This window comes from Panulirus ornatus, chromosome 7, assembly GCF_036320965.1.
Source record: "Panulirus ornatus isolate Po-2019 chromosome 7, ASM3632096v1, whole genome shotgun sequence".
In the NCBI taxonomy this organism is placed as follows: domain Eukaryota; kingdom Metazoa; phylum Arthropoda; class Malacostraca; order Decapoda; family Palinuridae; genus Panulirus; species Panulirus ornatus.
In genome coordinates, this window is record NC_092230.1 from 1,317,963 (window position 1) to 1,341,999 (window position 24,037).

The following is a 24,037-nucleotide window of genomic DNA, read 5'->3' on the forward strand; positions in this document are numbered from 1 at the left end:
GTGGCCTTGGACCACCAGCCGACCTCAAAAATTCTATTAATATCAAAACAGCGACGCAGGTCAGCAGTGGGCAAGGTGGGGAGGACGAGGAGAGGTTTATGGTCGGGGAAATGGAGGTGAGGAGTTGCAGGAGTGATACTTGTGTGTGTGTGTGAGGAGGTCAGGAAGGGTGGTATTGCTGGAGTGGAAGGAGTATATTGTGCTGGCGGTTGAAAGGCAATGAACAATGGCACTGCAACTGTGTAGTGTGGACACTGTGCATGTGACATGCAGCAGGGAAGTTGTCACTCCCTCAAGTGTCTCATGTTGTGGGGTCGTTACTTCCCAGTGTGCATGATGTTGTGGGGTCGTTACTTCCCAAATGCCATAACGCACTCGTTAATGCTTGTGTAAATACGTATTTGTACTGTACTGGAGGGGAGGGGGTGTCACTCGTGGGACCCCGTCGCCTCTGTGTGTGTGGGTGTGTGTGTGTGTGTGTGTGTGTGTGTGTGTGTGTTACAGGTGGTGCATGTAACGACCGCACCAGCTGCACCTGATGGACGGCCCCTCAGGTGGTTTTCATCGGAATTACCATCTGTAGCAGGCGGCCAATATCAGGAGAGGAGCGCAGGATAAAAATGATAGCCCCGTTACCTCTTACACTGTAATTACTGAGAAGGAAAATGTTGGCGCACGGAGAGTGGCTCTCTCTCTCTCTCTCTCTCTCTCTCTCTCTCTCTCTCTCTCTCTCTCTCTCTCTCTCTCTCTCTCTCTCTCCAAAGCCACCCTCACTGAGGGAGGGGGAACTGACAAAGGTAAGAGGAAAGGAGAGTAAGAGAGTCAGGGATACACAAATACACGAAACTCAGATGGATTCTGTGTGTGTGTGTGTGTGTGTGTGTGTGTGTGTGTGTTACCTACACTGGTACTGTCCAGGTGTAGCGTCACACTGGCGGTAACTGATTCTCATGAGAGGCACATGGCTCAGAACAGTATCATGAAGGACAATGTTTAAGCCAAGGCAACAACCTCCATCCCCCTAACTTCCCTTACTTCATCCAACAACTACAACCAGCCATACAAACATCTACAACCAGCCTTACAAACGTCTACAACCAGCCATACAAACGTCTACAACCAGCCTTACAAACGTCTACAACCAGCCATACAAACGTCTACAACCAGCCATACAAACGTCTACAACCAGCCATAAAAACGTCTACAACCAGCCATACAAACGTCTACAACAGTACTGGGATTCAGTTCAACTATTCACTGTGCACCATGTATTCTATCACTTGGGACTTCAGTCCCGTGGGGTGTAGTCCTTGGGATTTAGTCCCCGGGATATTGTCCCTGGGATATTGCTCCCTGAATTCAGTCCCCTGGGATATTATCCTCTGAATTTAGTTCTTGGAATTTTGTCTCCTGGGATACTGTTACATGGGATGAAGTCCCTTAGGATTTTGTCCCCTGGATCTAATCCTTGGGACTTCGAGTGTAGTGAGATCTCAGCTGTGCCTTCACCTTCCACCTGCGTCTCCAGTTCATCCACTCAAAACTCGTCCACATCCCCTCTGTAGGCGTCCCTATCCTCATCCATCAAACCAAACTATCCTCATCTTCCCTATCCTTCTATCCCTGACCACCTCCTGTCCTTTCTGGTCGCCTCCCCACCACCCCGGGTGGGGGGCTGGGTGATAGGGTTGCTAGGATTATCTCCTGCAGGCGTGCCACCAGGTCTCCTGGCACAAGCTGGGAACGTCCCAACATATCCTGCAGGATCAGGAGGCCCGGGTCTCAAGGACAGTTGTGACGGTCAGTGTCGCTCTGCCTCGCAATCACTGTCGTTTACGTCTTGTTAAGCCTGGAACAACAGCAATGACTTGGTTGCAGCGAGTGTCGTCTTTTTGCACCGGGAACGTGCAATCAGGGGTTCGAGACTTGCATGGATACAGTCGATTTGTTTTCTTTCTTTGGCTTTCAAGCATCGCAACGGCCACCATCGTCTGTTTTCTTTCTTCCATGCGAGGACTTGACACAGATGTCTGTGATTTTTATTTTCGTTTTCTGTTGAAGACCTGGAACACGTCTTGTGTCGTCTCTGTTTATATCCGAAAGACTGAAGTGATGTATCTAGTCCTGAGGGCTAGCGGGGAGCCCTCGCCTCGTCTTTACTGGCCTCACGGGAAGTTCTTCTGAGTCGGCGTTGTTGTGAAGGTGTCCACCAACAGTGTGTAGTGTATACTGGAACATAATGTTGCCTAACTGATACGTAATGCCTCCCTTGTGTTGCCATACTGAGGTGGATGAAGTCCAACAGCATGTAACATCTTCCTTGTGTTATGTAACTGAAGGAAATACAGCAACACACCATGTAACATCTTCCTTGTGTTATACTGAGGGAAATACAGCAACACACCATGTAACATCTTCCTGGTGTTGCCACACTAAGGGAAATACAGCAACACATGCTGTAATATCTTCCTGGTGTTGCCACACTAAGGGAAATACAGCAACACATGCTGTAATATCTTCCTATGATATTCCTGTATAATACTCGACCACTGAACATTGTACCCGGCCTTTCCTGGAGGCTGACGAATCAGTATTGCCGTTTTCTTTCCCCGTCAGTGATTGCGCGGGACATTCTCTTCGAGACACCACAATACTAACTCAAAGTTTCTATTTACTTCCCCGGAGGAGAAACTCCGACCATTGTCTTGACGTGGGCTGGAGGAGGAGGAGTCCCAGGCAGGTCTGACGGCCTTAACACTGTGTTAGGCAGAGGCGCTACTTCCTCGGGCGCGGGAGCCAAGCATAATGTCATGTTTACAGGCGCTGGGTGCGTTCAGGTGCACCGTTGGACCTAATTTGCGCCGGGCTCACAATAGCGAGGCGCAAGTCTGACTTTACTGCCAGGGCTGCACCGAAGGCTGTCACCAATTCTTCCTCCAGTGTTATAAACTGTGTCATTTTGTCCTCACAACCATTTCGTGATCAGTGTGTTCGTAACCGCGACCGGCGTCGTGCGCTCACATTACGAATCTCTCATTAACGAGAACTAACTACCCAATTCTCTCCCTCAAAGCACGAACGAGTAAGATATAATTTTCCAAGAGTGGACTGCAACTGGTGACCAACCAGAGGAAAATCACCAGCGCCACGGGTGTCGAATTCACAACTTTTTTACTTTGAGATTCACCAGTTTGTAAGTTCCAGTCTTCAACAGTCTAGTGTGATGAGCTCATCACGGGCAGTGAAGTTTGTGTGTTCTGCTTACGTCAGAGCATTAGGCACTACGAAGAACAACATCACCTGTGGTGCAACAAGGAACATCCTACACTCCTGCAGGAACATCTGCTACAACATAAAACATTTTCTACTGAAAGGAACTTTTCCTGCACCTGCGGAGATCATCTGCTCCAGTAGGAAACAACATCGTGTGGTAACTGTCGTCATGCCTTGCTGGGCAGATGTAGCCTCGCGACTCCTGGCTACCCCCCGCCTCTCTCTCTCTCTCTCTCTCTCTCTCTCTCTCTCTCTCTCTCTCTCTCTCTCTCTCTCTCTCTCTCCGAAGACACTGTAGGCTGCAGCCACCGTCATAACTCCTTGAGTCATGACTTATCTGTACCAACCCTCCAGTGCCGACCTCCTCCTCCTACCAGCATATCCTCCCTACACTCTAGGAAAAAATAGGATGTCTGAAAGACGTCCTTCCTTACACTAAGCATTATCACAGGACCTCATCTCCCCCGAACACAGTAGAAGAATATCAAGAGCTAGTCGCCTTCACCGCCTTAAAACTAACCGCTCAACCACACAAAGATCTTCCAGTAAGGCTGAACAAAGGATTGTTCCGTGAAATATCTACGTCACTAACCGCTATAATTGATGCTTCGCTCAAACAGTCTAAGTGTCCTAAGCTTGGAAGACATCATATGTTACTCAGCTACCTAAATCCACCTCCCCAGAGTCTCTCAATAGTTTACGACCTGTTGCCATCACTCAAATCCCCAGTCTAAATTGTGAGTTTTGTGTCTGACTGACGTATGTTGACACTGCTGATTCAGTAGACCCTCAGCAGTTTGGAAACATGAAGTCGTCCTTCACCACTCACTGTCATCTTCCTAGACTTCATTTATCACAACCTGGAGGAGCGCAAGACCTCGGTGGCGCTCATAACATCATCACGACGTCCACCTGGGACTACGTGGGTGTCTCGTCTGGTGGCTGGCGGACTTCCTGACCGGGCGACACAAAACCCTCGCAGACCGCCCCACTTTCGGCATCATTATCAATAACAACTCTCCAGACTTCAGTGCCCAGAAGCACATCATCAAACTTCAGGACTGGACCACGGCTAACGACGTCACCATCAGTCACACCAATCCTGTGATGACGCACATCCACCAACATGCAGACGACATTCTGCCTCCTAACTTCATACTAGACTCAGACATCCTCCGGGTAGTGTAAGGGATTTCAAACTTCTTGATGTAACTGTAGACGACGGTTGAAACTGGAAGAGTCATATCAACACTATCATCAAACCTTCCTCATACCGTCTGTACCAACTCAGGCGACAGAAATTACTATGCGTCCCATCAGCTGAGCTTAGGAATGTCTATCATCATCCTCATTCTACCTCAGCTCGCCTACGCCTCCCCAGCCTGGACCTCGTCACTAAAAGCCACACAGAGAGACCAGCTAAGTAAGAAGGCAGAATGAGGCATGCAATATCATCCTGGGCCCTTCCTACACCACCTACCAAGAGGCCGTCATCTTGCTGAACCTGCTCCCACCAACACTGGCAGCTCACACACGCCCACCACGAAGACCTCAGACCCTCTTCCACCACAGACCGCCGCTCGTCACCACAATCAAGTTGTTCCAATCACAGCTCGTACAGACGGATATAAGAACAGTCCTATCACTGTGAACCTCATAAACACTCCATGAACAAGTGCACAGCTATGCAAGTGAACAGCTTGGTAGCTATGCAAGTGAACAGCTTGGTTCTCTTTTATTTAGGGATGGTAATATGTCAACTGTTTTATTACTGTAACTATTCATCAGGTTATGTTCAACCAAATGCATAATATATAAACCACAATATTCACTCTGTATACAGCCCTGTTTCTCTGCCACTCTGTCTGTCTGTCTGGATATGCGTCACCCATGTGCTGGTCCAGTGTGGTAATACCCAGTCCACCTTGATCTTAACCTCTTTCATGATCAGTTAACTACTAACTACCATGACTTTCCAGTTCTGGAATGTGTGTAATACCTCAGCTTTCTATTTTCAGCCGAATAGCTGACTAAATTCAATAAATCGGCACTTATTCATCTATCTATACACACACACACACACACACACACACACACACACACCCTAGCTTAAACCAGGCGTGTGTGTGTGTGTGTGTATGTTTTACTTTGATCAATAGTGAGAAATTGTTTCCTCAAGCAAGCTATAAACATTGCGCTAACAGGCCGTAAACACCTTCACTACATAATGTATCAGTCACTTCCCGCCCGTTGGCCATTTTAAGAAGGTAATTACCATTCATAACTTAGCCTCCCGGTGCTCGATGGTGCGACCCTTGGGCATATTGGACAGGTCTTTTGTCCCGCCCTTAAGGTCTGGGTTAAAGGGCCATGACATCATACCTAAGGGTCGTACCGTCGTGCTCAAGGGTCGTACCGTCGTGCTCAAGGGTCGTACCGTCGTGCTCAAGGGTCGTACCGTCGTGCTCAAGGGTTTAACAAACACCTTTCGTTGGCCACGTCACGCACCTGCACATGCACCATCGCCACACAAAGTGATGACTGGCCTCTGTACCAGCCAGGACATCACCCCGTGACGTCATCCTTCCAACTCACACCTGATGTCACAGTTTTCATGTGCCCATGAACACATGATGCTAACGTCATGCTCAACACATGTGTCACATGCACACAATCCTGTCGTCATGCTCAACACATGCGTCACGTTCACACAATGCTAGCATCATGCTTGACACACGCGTCACATGCACGTGACGCTGACTTCATGCTAAGCACATACGTCACATGCACAAGATTGCTGGAGTCAAGTTGTACAAGCGTCACATGAACACGATGCTGGTGTTACACTCCACACTTGCGTCAGAATACATGGCCAGATCCCACATGGATAACAGAGAATCCATTTGAGATACAAGAGGATTCTCAGCAGACACATGACAGGGTTCCACAACAAATATCAAATGATATATAAGATTAAGAATAAATATTCAATGAGAAAATGAAAGGATTCATCACAAGGAATCCTTGACCAATGAGAAAAGCTTTCCAACACAAATGACGATATAAAGTACGTGAAGAATCTTCAGATGTTTTAAATAATATCATTAAACCACTTATGAAAAGTGACCACATGGTTACGACACTATCCTTGAAGGATTGTGAACACACAATGAACGATTCTACATAATCTGAAAGAATCATTTATTCTGTTAACAACGAGAAGGTCAGAAAAACAATGGAATTCTAAATGTAAAGCGTCCAGGACTGATGTATATATACATCGAATTACTAACATTGCTGTATATATACACACTGAGCTACTGAAGTTGGTGTATATATACACACTGAACTACTGACGTTGGTGTATATATACACACACTGAGCTACTGACGCTCACATAATTCCTAATGCGTCTTACACCATCGTACTTCTGTTCCTTCGTGTGTACGTACATTACGCAACACACACACAACAACACGAAGTAACTGAACGTCATCAAGAGAAACGTAGTCAACACCACCAGTAAGGCCGATATGATGGCCTGGTGAAGTGTTACCCACACGTGGCTGGACGTGTCATCCAGGGGGATGGATTGAACCATTCACTGCCGAACTGGAAATGAGTGGGCTGGACCGTACTACTCGCTGGCTGGACTGTACTACTCGCTGGCTGGACTGTACACTCGCTGGCTAGACTGTACTACTCGCTGGCTGGACTGCATCATTCGCTGGATGGACTGTACTACTCGCTGGCTTGCGAGACTCTACTACTCGCTGGCTTGACTGTACTACTCGCTGGCTGGGCTGCTACTCGCTAGCAGAACTGTACTACTTGCTGTCGTCCGTAACACTAAGTTCCTCGTCCAAAACTGCTGCTGCCGCCCCTCTACCCACTAAGTTCGTCAACGACCGACGTGGCGCATGGTGTGCGTCCAGACACTGGTGTGTGTATGTGTGTGTGTGTGTGTGTGTGTGTGTGTGTGTGTGTGTGTGTGTGTGTGTGTGTGTGTGTGTGTGTATGTGTGTGTGTGTGTCCAGAACTGGAGACACGTGAGTGAGGCTCACACACCACCACATACGTGGGTCCTTACTAGGATGAACCACAAATACCACAATCAATGATGTAGTTTGATGATACATACTGTGTACCGCATGCTTCCAGTGGGGCGGAGAGCGATGGACCCACACTGGGTCCAGTGCACCCCTCAGGCCAGGTACATGTGAGGCAGCAGAGCCACTTCCAGACACGGACTTTTAAACCCCAGGACACACCGCTGGATTCCATCGCTACTAGAGTCCAGTCAGCGTCTGCTGGAATCCAGCGGACTTGAAGGCCAGAGTTCAGGTAAATCATCGTCTTGTGAAACGCATGTTGATGTGTCCCTCAACATGTATGTGCAGCTGGGAGGGATCCCACGACATTATGGCAACCATAGCTGGGGCGAATCCCACGACACTATGGTAACAATAACTAGGACAGATCCCCCTACACTATGGTAACCATCGCTGAGACGAATCCCACTACATTGTGGCAGCCAAGAGGCACCACTCGGACACCAGACTTATCCTCATACATGGTATTCATATTATTCAACTTTCACCTCGTTAATAATTCATGCCAGATTTACCGTCTCAAGTCTGAATGGGGACTCAAGAGAATGGGTGTTCTCGAGCGTGGACGTCTGGGTAATGAGTAGGTATGTATATTCATGGGTGTGGAGTGCACACGCATGCCCACACCCAACCCTTCGTACACACACACACACACACACACAGTACCTACATACCTACGAGTACCAAAGATAAGCGTTTGTCATGAGGCCAGGCGAGCGTGTATCACTATATATAACAACAAGTGATATCTAAGTCGCCTACTGTTCCGCAGTGAGATATGAGGTGAGACAAAATACATATAATCACCTCAAAAATCTGTACATTTTGTGAAGCATTATATTTGTCTTTGTTGGTAAATACGTAAGTCTTATAAATGTAAACGCCCCACTCACTATTCAGTACTCCAGAGCTGTAACACTCGCAATGAAAAACAAACTTTCCTCATCAAAATGCAAATCTATACAGTTACGTGCCTACAGATGTTATCAGCTGGTCACGTCCACAGGAGGTGCCTACGGTGTCAATATGATGTTTCCACCACGTTCTCTTCTCTAGTTAACGTGTTAACAACACTGTGTTCACATACAGACAGACAGACACACGCAGGGGTCACAATATGCTCTCCAGCATACCTGGCTCACAGTGACGGGAAATATAATCAATAAGACACAAACACACACACACACACACACACGCTAGATACATGGCTGATCGGCTTCAAACGCGGGATACTTAAAGGAATGAGGATGGGACACAATGAAAGGATGCCTCGGTATGAATATAATCTATCAATCTATAAGCTGCATGAAATGTGTATGTGAGAGAGGGGCTTGGGAGTTGACATCGTCTCGAACCTGTTGCCAGAGTCCAATATTATGAGAATATTAGAGACAAACTGTCTTCAGGCAAATATCAGAATAAACATTCAACTACGTATATGGGTAAGGAAATGTTCAGCAAACTACATCCTCCATAAAATCAACACTAGAACATGCTTCTCAGGTCTGGTCATCGCACTTACATAAACACAAAAAGATACAAGAATATCAAAAGAAATGAGCTAAGGGGAAAGGCTTGAGGCCTTTTATCTGCCAAACACGGAAGAAGGAGGGAGAGAGAGAGAGAGAGAGAGAGAGAGAGAGAGAGAGAGAGAGAGAGAGAGAGAGAGAGAGAGAAACTGAGGACTACGGATACGTAACATAACACCTGACTCTCTCTCTCTCTCTCTCTCTCTCTCTCTCTCTCTCTCTCTCTCTCTCTCTCTCTCTCTCTCTCTCTCTCCAATTACATCACGTATCAGTTCAGCATGTGGTAACTCCACACCAAACTTGTGGAGGATGCCACACAACACAGCCAGCACCACAACACACGGCATATCCAGCAGGAGGGGCGACTTCCTACAACCCAACATTAATTTTCTTACTTCTTCCATTTTACTTCATTACAGTTGTAGCAGTAGAAGTAGCGACCCCTGGTAGGCTCGTTAGGCCAGTCAGTGAGGCCCATGTCCCCGGACTGGGATACGCCCGGAGAAATTTGAGCCGACTTTCAAGCTGTCGGCTGGCTAGGCGCGTCACAACTGTGGTGAAAGCTTTGCCCCAACCTAAGCTGTAAACCCCACTTACCTACCAACACACTGGGCATCGAACCCGTGTCAGTGGATTAAAAGTCAGCGACACTGACCACTACACTACAATTATGGGATATGACATTATGAGGTGCCTCTAACACTGGGATAGAAACTAGTGGGGTAACCTCAGCGCGTGTTCTTACCGTATGGACACGAGGCTCGATGTTAAGCTTGGGCACCAACAGCTCTGGTCACTCACCTGGCAAGAAAAGATAATGTGTTGTGACATCAGGAAACATGAAGACTACATGTGATGGATACATCAATATCTTATCAATGCTTGACCATCTAATTAAGGAGAGGAAGAGAGAAGAGGCAGTACCCTGGTGAAGGTAAACAATACCATTATAGTGTAAAGGTAATTCACACAAGACAATACAAGTATACTATGAAGGTTATCATCGAGGTTATCTGGACTGATTTTGTCGCTTGTGTTACTACTGGTGGTGCCGTAGTCTGATCCACTCCTGTGGCGCTTCAGTGGATGTTTGTGGTGTGGTCCTGCTGGCTGACTGCTGGTGTTTTGAGCTGCTAATAATGTAATCTTACTGCTGTTGCTGCTGCTGCTGCTACTCTTTCTGTTGTTAACAGTGTTCCTGATGCTGTTGCAAATTCTGTTTCAGCCGTTTCGCATAGCATTCCTGGTACTGCTTCTGCTGCTACGTTGTTGTCACTCCACCTACTACTGTATTAATGTCTTTCTCACGTTGCTATTCCGGTGTTCCGTCTGCTCCTTCTGTTGTTCCCATGTTGCTGATGATTCCGTTCCTAGGTTCCTCTTGCAGCGGGTTCCGTTTTCCATCAACTCCTTCTGTTGTTCCTACGCTTCCGTTGATTCTATCCCTCTGCTGCTTGCCTGAGAGTACCAACAGAGCTTCAGAAACATTTGCTAATATCAGAAGACCCACAGGACAAGCCTCAGAAACGCATAGCGACAAGAGGAATTCCATCTTGAGAAGAAAGCTACAATAAATGATGAACGTAACATCTAAGGACGAGAGAGTAACACAAGCAATATGTCAAAATCGATGCCAGAACAGCAGTAAGTAATGACGTAAAGCCAGGCATAGTTCTGTGTGTCAATGAATAAATCAAGTGCTCGTCTGTATACCAGGGGTACAAGAAAGTTATAGTGGGTCTACAAGAGTTACATCATGTCTGCAAGATTTATGTTAGTTTCTTAAAGTTATATCAAGTCTACAAGAAATGTGTCAGGTCACCAAGATTAATTCATTTAGTTTATCTTGCTTCGGTGAAACCTTGCCTGATATATACTGGCCATAATGTACAGTCTCTTGAAAATATACAGAAGTGAATGACAATATTCATACCGGCTGTCAGAGATAAGTCTTATGACGACAGCAGTGAGAGAATCAAATTTACGTTCTCCAGACAGGCGTCGAAGAATGGGCGACATGGTTGATGTGTAAAAAGAGATGGAGTGAATAACGGCCATGTTGAAAAGACACGTCAACAAAAACTCAAGGGCGACAATAGTTCATCTATATATATATATATATATATATATATATATATATATATATATATATAATATATATATAATAAGAGCAAGGTTATTAGGTACAGTAGGGGTGAGGGTCAAGGCAATTGGGAGGTGAGTTTGAATGGAGAAAAACTGGAGGAAGTGAAGTGTTTTAGATATCTGGGAGTGGATCTGTCAGCGGATGGAACCATGGAAGCGGAAGTGGATCATAGGGTGGGGGAGGGGGCGAAAATTTTGGGAGCCTTGAAAAATGTGTGGAAGTCGAGAACACTATCTCGGAAAGCAAAAATGGGTATGTTTGAGGGAATAGTGGTTCCAACAATGTTGTATGGTTGCGAGGCGTGGGCTATGGATAGAGATGTGCGCAGGAGGATGGATGTGCTGGAAATGAGATGTTTGAGGACAATGTGTGGTGTGAGGTGGTTTGATCGAGTAAGTAACGTAAGGGTAAGAGAGATGTGTGGAAATAAAAAGAGCGTGGTTGAGAGAGCAGAAGAGGGTGTTTTGAAATGGTTTGGGCACATGGAGAGAATGAGTGAGGAGAGATTGACCAAGAGGATATATGTGTCGGAGGTGGAGGGAACGAGGAGAAGAGGGAGACCAAATTGGAGGTGGAAAGATGGAGTGAAAAAGATTTTGTGTGATCGGGGCCTGAACATGCAGGAGGGTGAAAGGAGGGCAAGAAATAGAGTAAATTGGAGTCATGTGGTATACAGGGGTTGACGTGCTGTCAGTGGATTGAAGCAAGGCATGTGAAGCGTCTGGGGTAAACCATGGAAAGCTGTGTAGGTATGTATATTTGCGTGTGTGGACGTGTGTATGTACATGTGTATGGGGGGGGGGGTTGGGCCATTTCTTTCGTCTGTTTCCTTGCGCTACCTCGCAAACGCGGGAGACAGCGACAAAGTATAAAAAAAAAAAAAAAAAAAAAAAAAAAAAATATATATATATTCCTATGAGTCCACGGGGAAAGTGAAACACGAAAAGTTCCTAAGTAAAGAGAAGATGCTTTGGATGAGCCTGAATACTAACTGGCTAGCTACGCTCGCCTCTGTAATCCTTTTCGCGCTATCTCTCACAGGACGAACATGGGGTGCACAGTAAACATGCCCGCCCGGGGGTACCGGCTCACAATATCAAACTTCATTCGTTCTGATAACGTTATGTAACCACGACAACGAGAGGCCAACACATCATCATCGCAGAGTTACGCATCATCCTGTTCCCGCTGCGGCTTACCTTACCTTTAGTCCAACCAACTAATAAAATTACTGGATGGAAAGACACACTGGCAGCAAGCAAAGAAATCCCCAAGCACAAGGAAAATGCCTGGAGCTCACACATTCTACTAAGTAGAGCGACTGAATGGTCCGTTAAGGACCATAATAAAACGCCATTTTACACTTATGTTGCGCGTATATGATCGTATTGCAATGTATCTTCAACGTAAATTAAGAGTAAATACATTGAAATCTTATTTTCCTTTATTAAAATCGTGAATTTTGGTACTGAAGCTGGTAAGGAAACACAACGTAGCTTGGTTGACGTGAAGGAGGGTTGGAGAGAGGATACGCCATCGCCCAAGTACTGGCCAACCCCGCCTCTGCTGCCGTGCAGTGCCCAACATGTCGTACACTGTAAACATTGACTCCTCACGTATGTACCGCTCGAGTCTCTCTGTCTCTCTCTCTCTCTCTCTCTCTGGATCACAAAAAGTCATAAGTATGGTACAGAGAGACAACACGATATAATACAAACCCAGAATTTCTCTAAATTCCCAGGGAACATTTCAAGCCAAATGACATAACAGTTAAACAGGATGTAAAACAATCCTAGCCTCGAGGACGTAGAGGAAATATTTGGAAGCAAAGTGGTGTACGTGATAAAACACTTGTTTACAGATGTAAATGCTCATATAATTAGGACACGAGTTATTGTACACAGAAACGAGTTAATTCTTGAAAATGGGGCACACAAGAGTGTTAAAACACTTCCCCACCATCAGGACAAGACAATCGCACTCACATGGTTGAGTCGAAGTATTTTGTCTGCAGATGTACGGAGGAAGTAGGCTTCCCGTGGGTATATTTGGTGAGGTGAGTGGCAGCACTACAGCCAGAGAGCAGGGCAGTTTGGTCTCCGGCGATGAGGGAGGCAGCAGAGTGGAACAGACGGGATAAACACGAGCGGTGGTGACTCCCAGTGAAGGTGAGGCAAATGGCAGACCCGTCAACGGACAGTGATTCTTGTTCACTTACGTTATAATGACCATGGGTCTGCGCCACAGAGAACAGTCCAGCCACCAGGGGAAACATAATCTCCAAGTAAAGAACTGAGGGTGTGTTAGAGGAAAACAAACGAGGGGGAATTAATTTATTATGATTCGTACTAGGAAACTCAAATGCTGGGGGATAAAGGAACGTCCACGGGGGTGCATCACATGGACAGAACCTACAGACCCCAACTGATAAGATGGAAAGATAAACATGCAAGCTGTGGATCAGCGTAACAAGATACGAAATAAGTGAAAGTGGAATATAAGTCAACACAGGGGAAAACTGCAGCCACTCGATGATATGGTAGAAACAGTTGTGGAGGCCAAGGCAAACAAAGATGGTGGATGTAAAAGAAGAAAGGATTTGTGAATTCCAGGTCAAGCTACAGCTGGAGGTAAGACGGAATGGCTTTTATCCTTTCCATTAGACTGAACAGAGAAACGGGATAAGCGAATGGAAATGTATGGGAAGGATAATGCTTCTTAAAGAACAGGATGTCAGGGATTCATAATCTGCAACCAGGAAAGTACGACGAAACGGCTGTGTGAAGACGTAGGTAAGCTTAGACAAATGCTGGAAAAGAGGATTTATGAATACACTGGTGAGAAGCAATTACTGGAATTATGACTTTGTGGAGGTTGGCGTAGGTGACCGAACACTGACTGGATCATTGGAAAGAACAGACGGAGGCTGAGACACATGGAGAAATATTCACACTGGCCTTCGAAGATTGGCAAAAATTGTAAACACTCTCGAGAACTCAGACCAGTGCACGAAGGCAAGATGGAGAAGGTGTAGAGCATTAATGAAGAGTGTGCGAGAGCAAGTGGGAGGCTACTAGACGGAACGGGAGGCTGTCAGATGATTGACTGGTTAGCCACCAAGTTCATGTGATTACATAATACTGGACACAAAGCAATACCAATACAACAAACCTTCGGGTCCTTTCGATACTTATGAAGAAGAAGAGAACAGATATATAAGATATTAGAACAAACTGATACTTTAAGAGAAGTTCGTGTAAACTTTAGCGGAGCGTAAATCAAAAATTGTCAGTGAAGAACCTGAAGCGAGGTATTTGTTAAGTCTGCTCCCTAAAAACGTACCAGAGGTGTTGCTTTAACTACTCTGGGTAGTAATAGTAAGAATTATCCATGTGTTAACAGTACTGCCGAAAAAAGTACTTTGCTTCATTCAAAGTCAGGCTCTTGCATGTGAGTTTGTATCCATTGCATCGGGGGAAATCACGATCATCTAGTCTTGGATAGCTGCTTTGATCAAAAGTGTTGATGCTTTTGACAGTTCTGAATATCTGCACCAAATCATCTCTTCACTTATTTTTCTCAGAGTTAGATAAGTTACGGTCTTCTAAACAATTCGCATATTTCTTTCTTTCTCAGTACTAGAGTCATCGTGGTTGCTCGCTGCTGTCTGTGATCACTCAATTGTACGTCTTGTTTTAGATGTAGGGCGACCAAAACTGAATGTTACATTCAAGGCGGGGACACACCAGAGACTTTTAAGGGATGAGGACTACCTTCTTAAACTTCATACCGAATGCCTTGTGAACGATGCCCAAAATTTCAAATCACCTTTTTCAATGCTCCCATTCATGTTGACTAGGATCGACGCTCATCGAAGATTTCTAAACTTATTTCGTTCTCCTCACCTTCATCAAATAGCTAAACAGAGTTCCTAATTTGGCTTGCATCTTCATGTTTTCTGACGATATATAGAACTTTTCACTTGGTGTTTCACTGTAACCTTGAACCTCATCTATCAATTCATCTATGTCACATAGCAGACACAGACGTTCATTCTCTTTAGTATCTTTCCCTCCCGGGTAAGTTTAGTATGCGAATTTTATTATCCTAAAAAAAACTAGGCCGCTATCTGTACCATTAATATGAATTAGAGAGAACCGGTCCCAAGAATGACCCCTGTGGCACACCACTTGTTACGTCTAAAAATTATGAGTCTTGACCGTTAATCACGACTCGCTCAAAACTGTTTACGGTCAGTCAATCCATTTTCCAACCAATGACGTACAAACCAATCTGTCATGTGACTCAAACTTTTACAAGCAACCCTGATGCGTAGATTCATCAAACACTTTCTGAAGATCCAAACAGATTACATTACCTGCTTCACTTACATCATTCATAAAGGTCATACAAGAAATCAAATACATATGTTCAACGTGAACGATTTCGTTGTAACACGTGTTTCAATACGTTGATCACCGTGAGAGGTAATCCACGAAATGCTTTTGTCTCCAGTGATTTTTTTTTCATCAGTCTACCAATTACGTAAGTTAACTGAGCGATAATTGCTCATCAGTTTTGAATTATCGTTGTTACACTGACAAGCTTCCAGTCCTCTGCAACCCTCCCGTAGCGAGGTTGCCTGTAAAAGAGCATCCAAGGGTGTAACTAGCTCAGTTCCATTTTCATTGTCCTCGAATAAAACAAATGAGGAGCTGCCGCTTTATTTACTTTCATCTTTCATTAGGTTTAATGGTGACAACATATTCTGCGTATTTATATAAGTCGCAAGATGTTACAGCCAGCAATACCAGGACTAAGTTATAACACGACCTCTGTAAACATTAACAGAGATACGAAAAAGTCATATTTTTTCTGTATCTTTTATCATGAAACCCAAAACCATTTTCCTTAATCAGTGAACTAATGGACTGCGTAATGGCTTTCTTGCTTCCAACATGACTATAATTATTTTGGGTTTCATTTGCTACTTTCGTCAATACAAACTTCACATTGATTATTATGACGTACATGTTTTTCTTCATTCTATTGAAAAATTTACGTAAATTATTCGCATTCGCTGTATTACTGCGATTTTATTGTGTTATTTTCTTGGACAAGGCATTCTTCATATACCTGTTCTGTTCTGGAAGGTGGCCGTCAGCCCACATGTTTCCTCTACTACTGTGAATAACACAAGCTTTCCCGAACTACGGCCATACATACATTAACTATGTCATCCCAGCTGCTGTCCTGTCAAAAACAATACGAAGATTTTCAAAATGTACGAAGTCTTAAAACCTGGAGTTTTCTGCAAGACTTTTATAATGGTCGAGATTACGTGCGTTGTTGTTCGTTACCTCACACGTAAGACGGAAGTGAGGACTTGGACACAATCTTTTTCCATTATGGACAAGATCCTCGTCTGTAGCTTGAACCAAGTGTAATACATTCACGTCACGAGTGAGTGAGTGAGTGTCTTCATGACTTGTATCAGGGAACTATCAAGCAAGTTCAGGTACGGTCACCACCCACACCTACTTGAAAGGAATTCTCCCGACTTCGTGACCTGCATCTTAAACCTCCCATTATAATCGTCTCGTGATCTTTAGATCTGACAAAAGGCACGGCCAAGTGAATGCCCTAATCAAGACCATTTCATTAACGATATATATATATATATATATATATATATATATATATATATATATATATATATATATATATATATATATATATATATATATATATGGTTGGAAAGGATCACAGTTTTGCGCGTGATTAATTATATTCCTATGAGTCCACGGGGAAAATGAAACACGATAAGTTCCCAAGTGCACTTTTGTGTAATAATCACATCCATCAGGGAAGACACAAGAGAGAAATATAACAGTCAATTGATATACTACGAAGAGACGTAGCTATGACGCCATTTGGTTTACTAAATGGCGTCATAGTTACGCATTTAAAGCATTTAATCAAGACAAAACTAAGGAAGGAGGGAGACTCCTGCAGGATATACAAGACGCACTAGGATGAAGAGAGGACACGGAAGATGGTGTGGCCCTCCGCGAGAGAGTTTCTAATGACACCGTGAGCTACTATGAGGTAACGGTTCTTCACGTCAGGATATGATAAGGAAATTAACAGTAGGCACACACTACACACGGTGACCGGGTACACTGATGCGGGGTACACTGGAACGGGGTACACTGGGACGGGGTACACTGGAACGGGGTACATTGGAACGGGGTACACTGGGACGGGGTACACTGGGACGGGGTACACTGGAACGGGGTACAATGGGACGGGATAAACTGGGACGGGGTAAAGTGGGACGGACCGCACACACTGGGACGGGGCACAGTGGGATGGGCCGCACACACTGGGACGGGGCACAGTGGGATGGGCCGCACACACTGGGACGGGGCACAGTGGGATGGGCCGCACACACTGGGAACCGCATAATAAAAGGAACACACAGTCTAGCCAGGAGGTGTTGGGCCTGCTGGCCAGAAGGTTCCCCTGTATGATGATACAACAGAATAATACAAGAGCCAGACACACATACAACATCTTTACTGGACGCGCATACAAACATACACAGGCCTGGCTATCAACGACCATGTACTGCTCATATCTGACAACAACAACAACAACAACAACAACAACAACAATAATAATAATAATAATAATAATAATAATAATAATAATAATATGATAAACAATTAGCGTCCAGACTCGCTTCGGGGAAAAGCTTGAGGAGGTAAAAACTTCCTCTAAGGACGACGATGTTACTGACAACACAGCGTTGTTTTAGCCCACAGGGAGGACGGACACCAGTGCTCCTGGTGTCAGGGAGGGGGGACACCAGTGCTCCTGGTGTCAGGGAGGGGGGACACCAGTGCTCCTGGTGTCAGGGAGGGGGGACACCAGTGCTCCTGGTGTCAGGGAGGGGGACACCAGTGCTCCTGGTGTCAGGGAGGGGGGACACCAGTGCTCCTGGTGTCAGGGAGGGGGACACCAGTGCTCCTGGTGTCAGGGAGGGGGACACCAGTGCTCCTGGTGTCAGGGAGGGGGGACACCAGTGTTCCTGGTGTCAGGGAGGGGGGACACCAGTGCTCCTGGTGTCAGGGAGGGGGGACACCAGTGTTCCTGGTGTCAGGGAGGGGGACACCAGTACTGGGAACGTGCACTGTCTTCACAGCACTAGTGACCAGGCGGGTGGTGATGACCAGCGACTGGGAGGTTCACAGGCGTTTGTACTTAATGCTGTCGGCGGAATGACGGGTGACGGGCGCAGCAACGTGTCCATCATGGACGGAAAGGTTGAGGTCTGGTTGACGGTCAGGGTGGACCTGTGTGACCATGGTTGACTGTCCTGTTGATGGTAGGCGTGTTAGGTTGTGTTGCATGTTGATAACAGGCGCGTCAAGCTGTGTTGCACGCTGATGACAGACATGTCATGCCAGCTGTGTTACACATTGATGACAGAGGTGTCGGGCTTTGTTATCCGTAAATGGCAGACTGACAGACCTTGTTGAAGGTGTTACAAATAAATGAGGTCAATTAACAGGTACTAAAAGCAGCGACGAGTTTTCGTTGGAAAGTAAGGCCCAAGTTCGATAAGGAATGGAGAAGCGTAGGTCAAATGTATTTCAAGGTGTGATATCACACCGGTTTTTATGATCTGTTTATAGATGAAGTGATGAGGAAAGTCAAGGGGTCTTCAAGCGAGGAGCATGTTAACTGTGTGCTGGAGGTGAGGTGGCATGAGTCGAGAGACAGTTGCTGTTTATAGATAAAACGGCTCTGATGGCAGTCTCCGGAAACGTCAGAAGCTGGTGACAAAGTTTGGAAAAGTATGTGAAGGTAGAAAGTTTAGTGAACATGTGAACAAAAGTAAGGTAATGAGGTGCGGCAAGAAGATGACACAAGCTGGTTTGAGTGTGAGTTTAAGTGGGGAGAACCCGGAGAAAGTGGAGTGTCAGGTATGTACGTAGTACCTGGGTGTGGTCGTGGCAGCTGGTGGAACCAAGGGGGCTGAAGTTAGCCACAGAGTGGAGGAGGGCGCTACGGTCTGGTGTGCCTTATGGAGCTTGTGGTAGAGGGCAGTGTTTAACATGGAGAATATAAGTATGTCTGGAGGTACGAGTGCTAAATGGAGGTAATTATTGGACCTTGAACTCAAAAGACCATATGAAGGAGTTCGTGGTGGAAATGAAATGCCCGGGGACATGTGGTGTAAGGATGGTTGAATACGTGTGGTATGAGAGTGTCAGAAACAGGTGCGACAGTAAGGGAAGTCTGACAGAGAGGACCGACCAGGGTGTACCGAAATGGTTCAAAAATATGGAGAGGATGAACGAGGAAAGAATAAGAGGAACCATGTGTCAGATACGATGGGAACAAGTGGTAAGGGGAGACCAAGTACAATTTGGAAAGATGGCATGAAGGAAGCTTTGGGGTATCGGGGCCAAAACATTCAGCTGGGCGAGAGGGAGCTGTTCGCTGGACAGAACGATACTGGATCGCTGTGCGACGACGTGATGTTATTGGGTTAAATCAGGGTGTATATAGTGCTCAGGAGCTTGCCTGTGTACAGTGGGCTTTGGCTTCCATACACTATACGAGATAAGAAATAGAGTGGAAGCCTGCAAATAAGGCCATTATTCGTTTGTTCCCGACACTACCTTGCTAGGTGGCAGTGGGAACTGAGTATATAATAATAATGATAATGATACATAATTGCGTATATAATAATAATGATAATAATAATGATTATAATCTCCTCTTTCTGGCCCAGGGCTTTCCTAAATCTGGCTCAGGATCAACAATACTTGCCAGCGGCTTACATGTGTGTAGCACAACCTTCTTTACATCTAACCAGAGGTGCCCCTATATCTGAGCTAACGCTCCCCTTAATCTCTCCTAGGGACCCACTATACCTGGCCCAGGCACCCACTATACCTGGCCCAGGGACCCACTATACCTGGCCCAGGAACCCACTATACCTGGCCCAGGGACCCACTATACCTGGCCCAGGGACCCACTATACCTGGCCCAGGGACCCACTATACCTGGCCCAGGAACCCACTATACTTAGCCCAGGGACCCACTATACCAGGCCCAGGAACCCACTATACCTAGCCCAGGGACCCACTATACCTGGCCCAGGGACCCACTATACCTGGCCCAGGGACCCACTATACCTGGCCCAGGGACCCACTATACCTGGCCCAGGGACCCACTATACCTGGCCCATGGACCCACTATACCTGGCCCAGGGACCCACTATACCTGGCCCACGGAACTTTATTTCCTCTACTGCGTACTCCTCTATTGTGGTCTCCAAAAAATGCTTGTGGGGGAACAGAACAGGATAATAGAGCAATAGAGCATTAGAATGGGGGAAGTAAGAACATGAGAACTTGACGATTATTACAAAGAGCTGCTAAAGACAGACACACCTGCCGGTACCGTCCACCACATACAGAGAAAACATACGAGTCGTATACCATAGTTATGTAGACCTGTTATCCCTGCATACACCTCATTACCACTACTCACTATACACAGCACACAATACCGGGAGAAATCGAAGCCTTCAGACTTTGTGAGGTTTACACACGCTGACGATGACGACGACTAATACATGAACGACAATCACGACCTCATCAACGGAACGACCTTGTGAACACGACATAAAGGAAAATGAGAAGATGGGGTGATGAGAGAAGGCAGGAAAGGAAAGGAATAACAAAAACAGAAGTAAATATATGGAAACAGAACAGGAGAAAGTGGAATTAAAGATAAGATTAAAAGAGGAAATATAAAGAGAAAATTGGGAATAAATAGACAATATAAAGGATCAAGAAAACTACGGGAACAAAACACGTGGGGAAGGCGGCGGTAGAGAGGAGCTGGCAACAAAGGCCGCGGGAGACAATGCCCCGCCTGTGAGGGCACCAGCATCGCTGAACACCTCACTAAAATAAAACAAAGCAGCAACTGAGCCATAATAACTGCCATCCCTACCACACGCCACTGTGGATTAACGAGAGCCGGGGGGGAGACACCACGAGCCCACCTACCACCTCACGTCCCAGGGAAGCTGCTGGTAACGTTCACAAGAAGCAGACATCATGAAACACCTTTGATTTCCAGAGACACATTATCCACCCGCATCTTGACACCATACACACTTTAACATCCACTAACATTCAGAAAGGAGACAACTTATCATCCACTGACATCCTCCACCATACAGCCCATCATCCACTGACATCCTCCACCATACAGCCTATCATCCACTGACATCCTCCACCATACAGCCCATCATCCACTGACATCCTCCACCATACAGCCCATCATCCACTGACATTTTCCACAATATACTTTATTCGTGACAGTTATAAGTTTACTTCAATATTTTACGTTTCCTTACAAACTTTAATTCTGACATTGTACCGGAGACCAACGTTGCCAGCAACACTGTACAATGTTGAGCAAACAGCAGACGATCACCTTGAACCCCACCACCCCCCATTCCCCTTAGACCTCCTGGACACTGAACTTGACCCCTCGACTTTAGGTCCACAACAGAGCCAGAGTAAACCAGAGCCACAGTAAATTCCGTCCACTCACTCTACCACGTCTGAACTTTGACCTCAAGTCCCCTGCAAGGCCAGGGTAAGACCCATTCAATCAGTGTAAGACGTTCTGAACTCTGAACTTATATCCACAGCAGAGCCCAGGGTCAGGTCGGACCAACACCAGCAACACGTCTGCCCTAACCATCATTACCTCATCCCCACTTATGACGCCTCACCGTGAACAGACAGACCCACGTCCTCAGGCACTATACTGTCCCAGACACCATCTGGGATGTAAGATTAGCGTATCACAAGTAATATAAACTATACACATTAATGATTATAGATGTATGAATGCTATATGACATAGCTGGTAAGCAGTGTAACATCACAAGATGGTGATTATGGCACCAGAATCTTACACTCCTCCCGTCACATACACATCCTTCTGTACACTCCTCCCGTCACATACACATCCCTCTGTACACTCCTCCCGTCACATACACATCCTTCTGTACACTCCTCCCGTCACATACACATCCTTCTGTACACTCCTCCCATCACATACACATCCTTCTGTACACTCCTCCCGTCACATACACATACTTCTGTACACTCCTCCCGTCACATACACATCCTTCTGTAGACTCCTCCCGTCACATGCACATACTTCTGTACAATTACCGTCATTACGCATACTTCTACACGGTCATCATCAATATACATATCTCTGTACACTCAATGTCAATACACATTCCTCTGTACACAGTCAATACATATTCCTCTGTACACTCACTGCCAATACACATTCCTCTGTACAATCATTTATCTTATCCTGTGGTCTCCAAGGACGCCTCCCTCCCACACCTTACAGTTTAATACATAAATTCCTCCCAGTCCAGACTTCCGCTATTATCCCCCCCACCACACCTCCCTCCCTCCCTTCTTAAACCCAGTCACTTCCTCTTTCTGAGGCAGTCAGTCCTCCTCCCCATCACTCTTGTACTCTGTTATTATCTCCTCTCTCATCATCAACCGAGCCACGTTTTCTCCCTTACTCGACCAAGTCTACCACATCAATCAAGTGAGGTCTCCCACCTGCCCCACCGACCAGGCCACCTCTCATCTACCCACACTGGGAGGAATATCCTCAAGAGGAACCACACCATCAGCAGGAGCCACACCATCAGCAGGAACCACACCATCAGCAGGAGCCACACCTTCAGCAGGAGCCACACCATCAGCAGGAGCCACACCTTCAGCAGGAGCCACACCTTCTGCAGGAGCCACACCATCAGCAGGAACCACACCATCAGCAGGAGCCACACCTTCAGCAGGAGCCACACCTTCAGCAGGAGCCACACCTTCAGCAGGAGCCACACCTTCAGCAGGAGCCACACCTTCAGCAGGAACTATACCATCAGCAGGAGCCACACCTTCAGCAGGAGCCACACCTTCAGCAGGAGCCACACCTTCAGCAGGAACTATACCATCAGCAGGAGCCACACCTTCAGCAGGAGCCACACCTTCAGCAGGAGCCACATCAACAGCAGGAGCCACACCATCAGCAGGAGCCACACCTTCAGCAGGAGCCACACCTTCAGTGGGGGATGCACCTTCCTGAGGTAGGTACAGGAGAAGCCCTTCCTAGCCACTGGAGAGGTGGAGTGGTGGGGGGGGGGGGGGTGATGGAAGACCCACGTAACCCGGGCGGTTCTCCCGAGGGTAATTACAGGCCCGTAATGTTCTACTAACGAGGCTGGAGTCACTGTAATGTATAACGCCAGCATACATTACCCCGGGACCGGACACCACCTCCGTCACTTACCCTGCCTTGCTAGCGACTAACTCACACGCCCTTCATTAAGAAGACTCGTTATCTGGAGTGTTATTAGGCCTAGCTCACCACTGCAGCGCCGCGTTGGTTACTGACGAGGTAATTAAACCCTATCGTCATTCACGCAACGAAGTATGTTATTTGCAACGTCAGTAAATCAGGTTTCCAATATAGGCTTCGCAAACTGGCATGCTACCCCTCACTCCCCAGCACACACGAGTTGCTGCTTGGTGTACCGACAGCTGTATGTATGTACACACACACACACACACACACACACAGCGAAGATCACGACAAATAACAAACCATCCAACCCCAAAATACACACAGAAAACGGAAGGTCGAACTGACAGAATAGCTGACAACCAATTATCAGTTAGAAAGTGAAAGGAATAAAAAAAAAAAAATAACCTGAGTGAGCATTGACTGGCCCTTGTGAGGCAGGACCCACCGCGCCTCGTGTCATCCCCACTCACTCCAGAACCTTATCTTGTGTAGTCTGGGAGAGCGACCCATGTAACGCAATTAAGTCTTCAATATCCTGG

At 46.3% G+C, this 24,037-nt stretch overlaps 1 protein-coding gene across 12 annotated transcripts in view; it reads right to left on the reverse strand.

The window, feature by feature from the left end:
* The window catches only part of LOC139749360 (uncharacterized), a 512,783-nt gene that overhangs the window by 290,853 nt on the left and 197,893 nt on the right, over positions 1 to 24,037 (reverse strand). For 8 of the 12 annotated variants that reach the window (XM_071663106.1, XM_071663112.1, XM_071663111.1 and 5 more), the window contains exon 4: positions 9,660 to 9,715. The exons of the other annotated variants lie outside the window; for them this stretch is intronic. The gene's annotated coding sequence lies outside the window, so the exon portion shown is untranslated. The remainder of the gene's footprint in view (positions 1 to 9,659; positions 9,716 to 24,037) is intronic. 12 annotated transcript variants of the gene reach the window in all.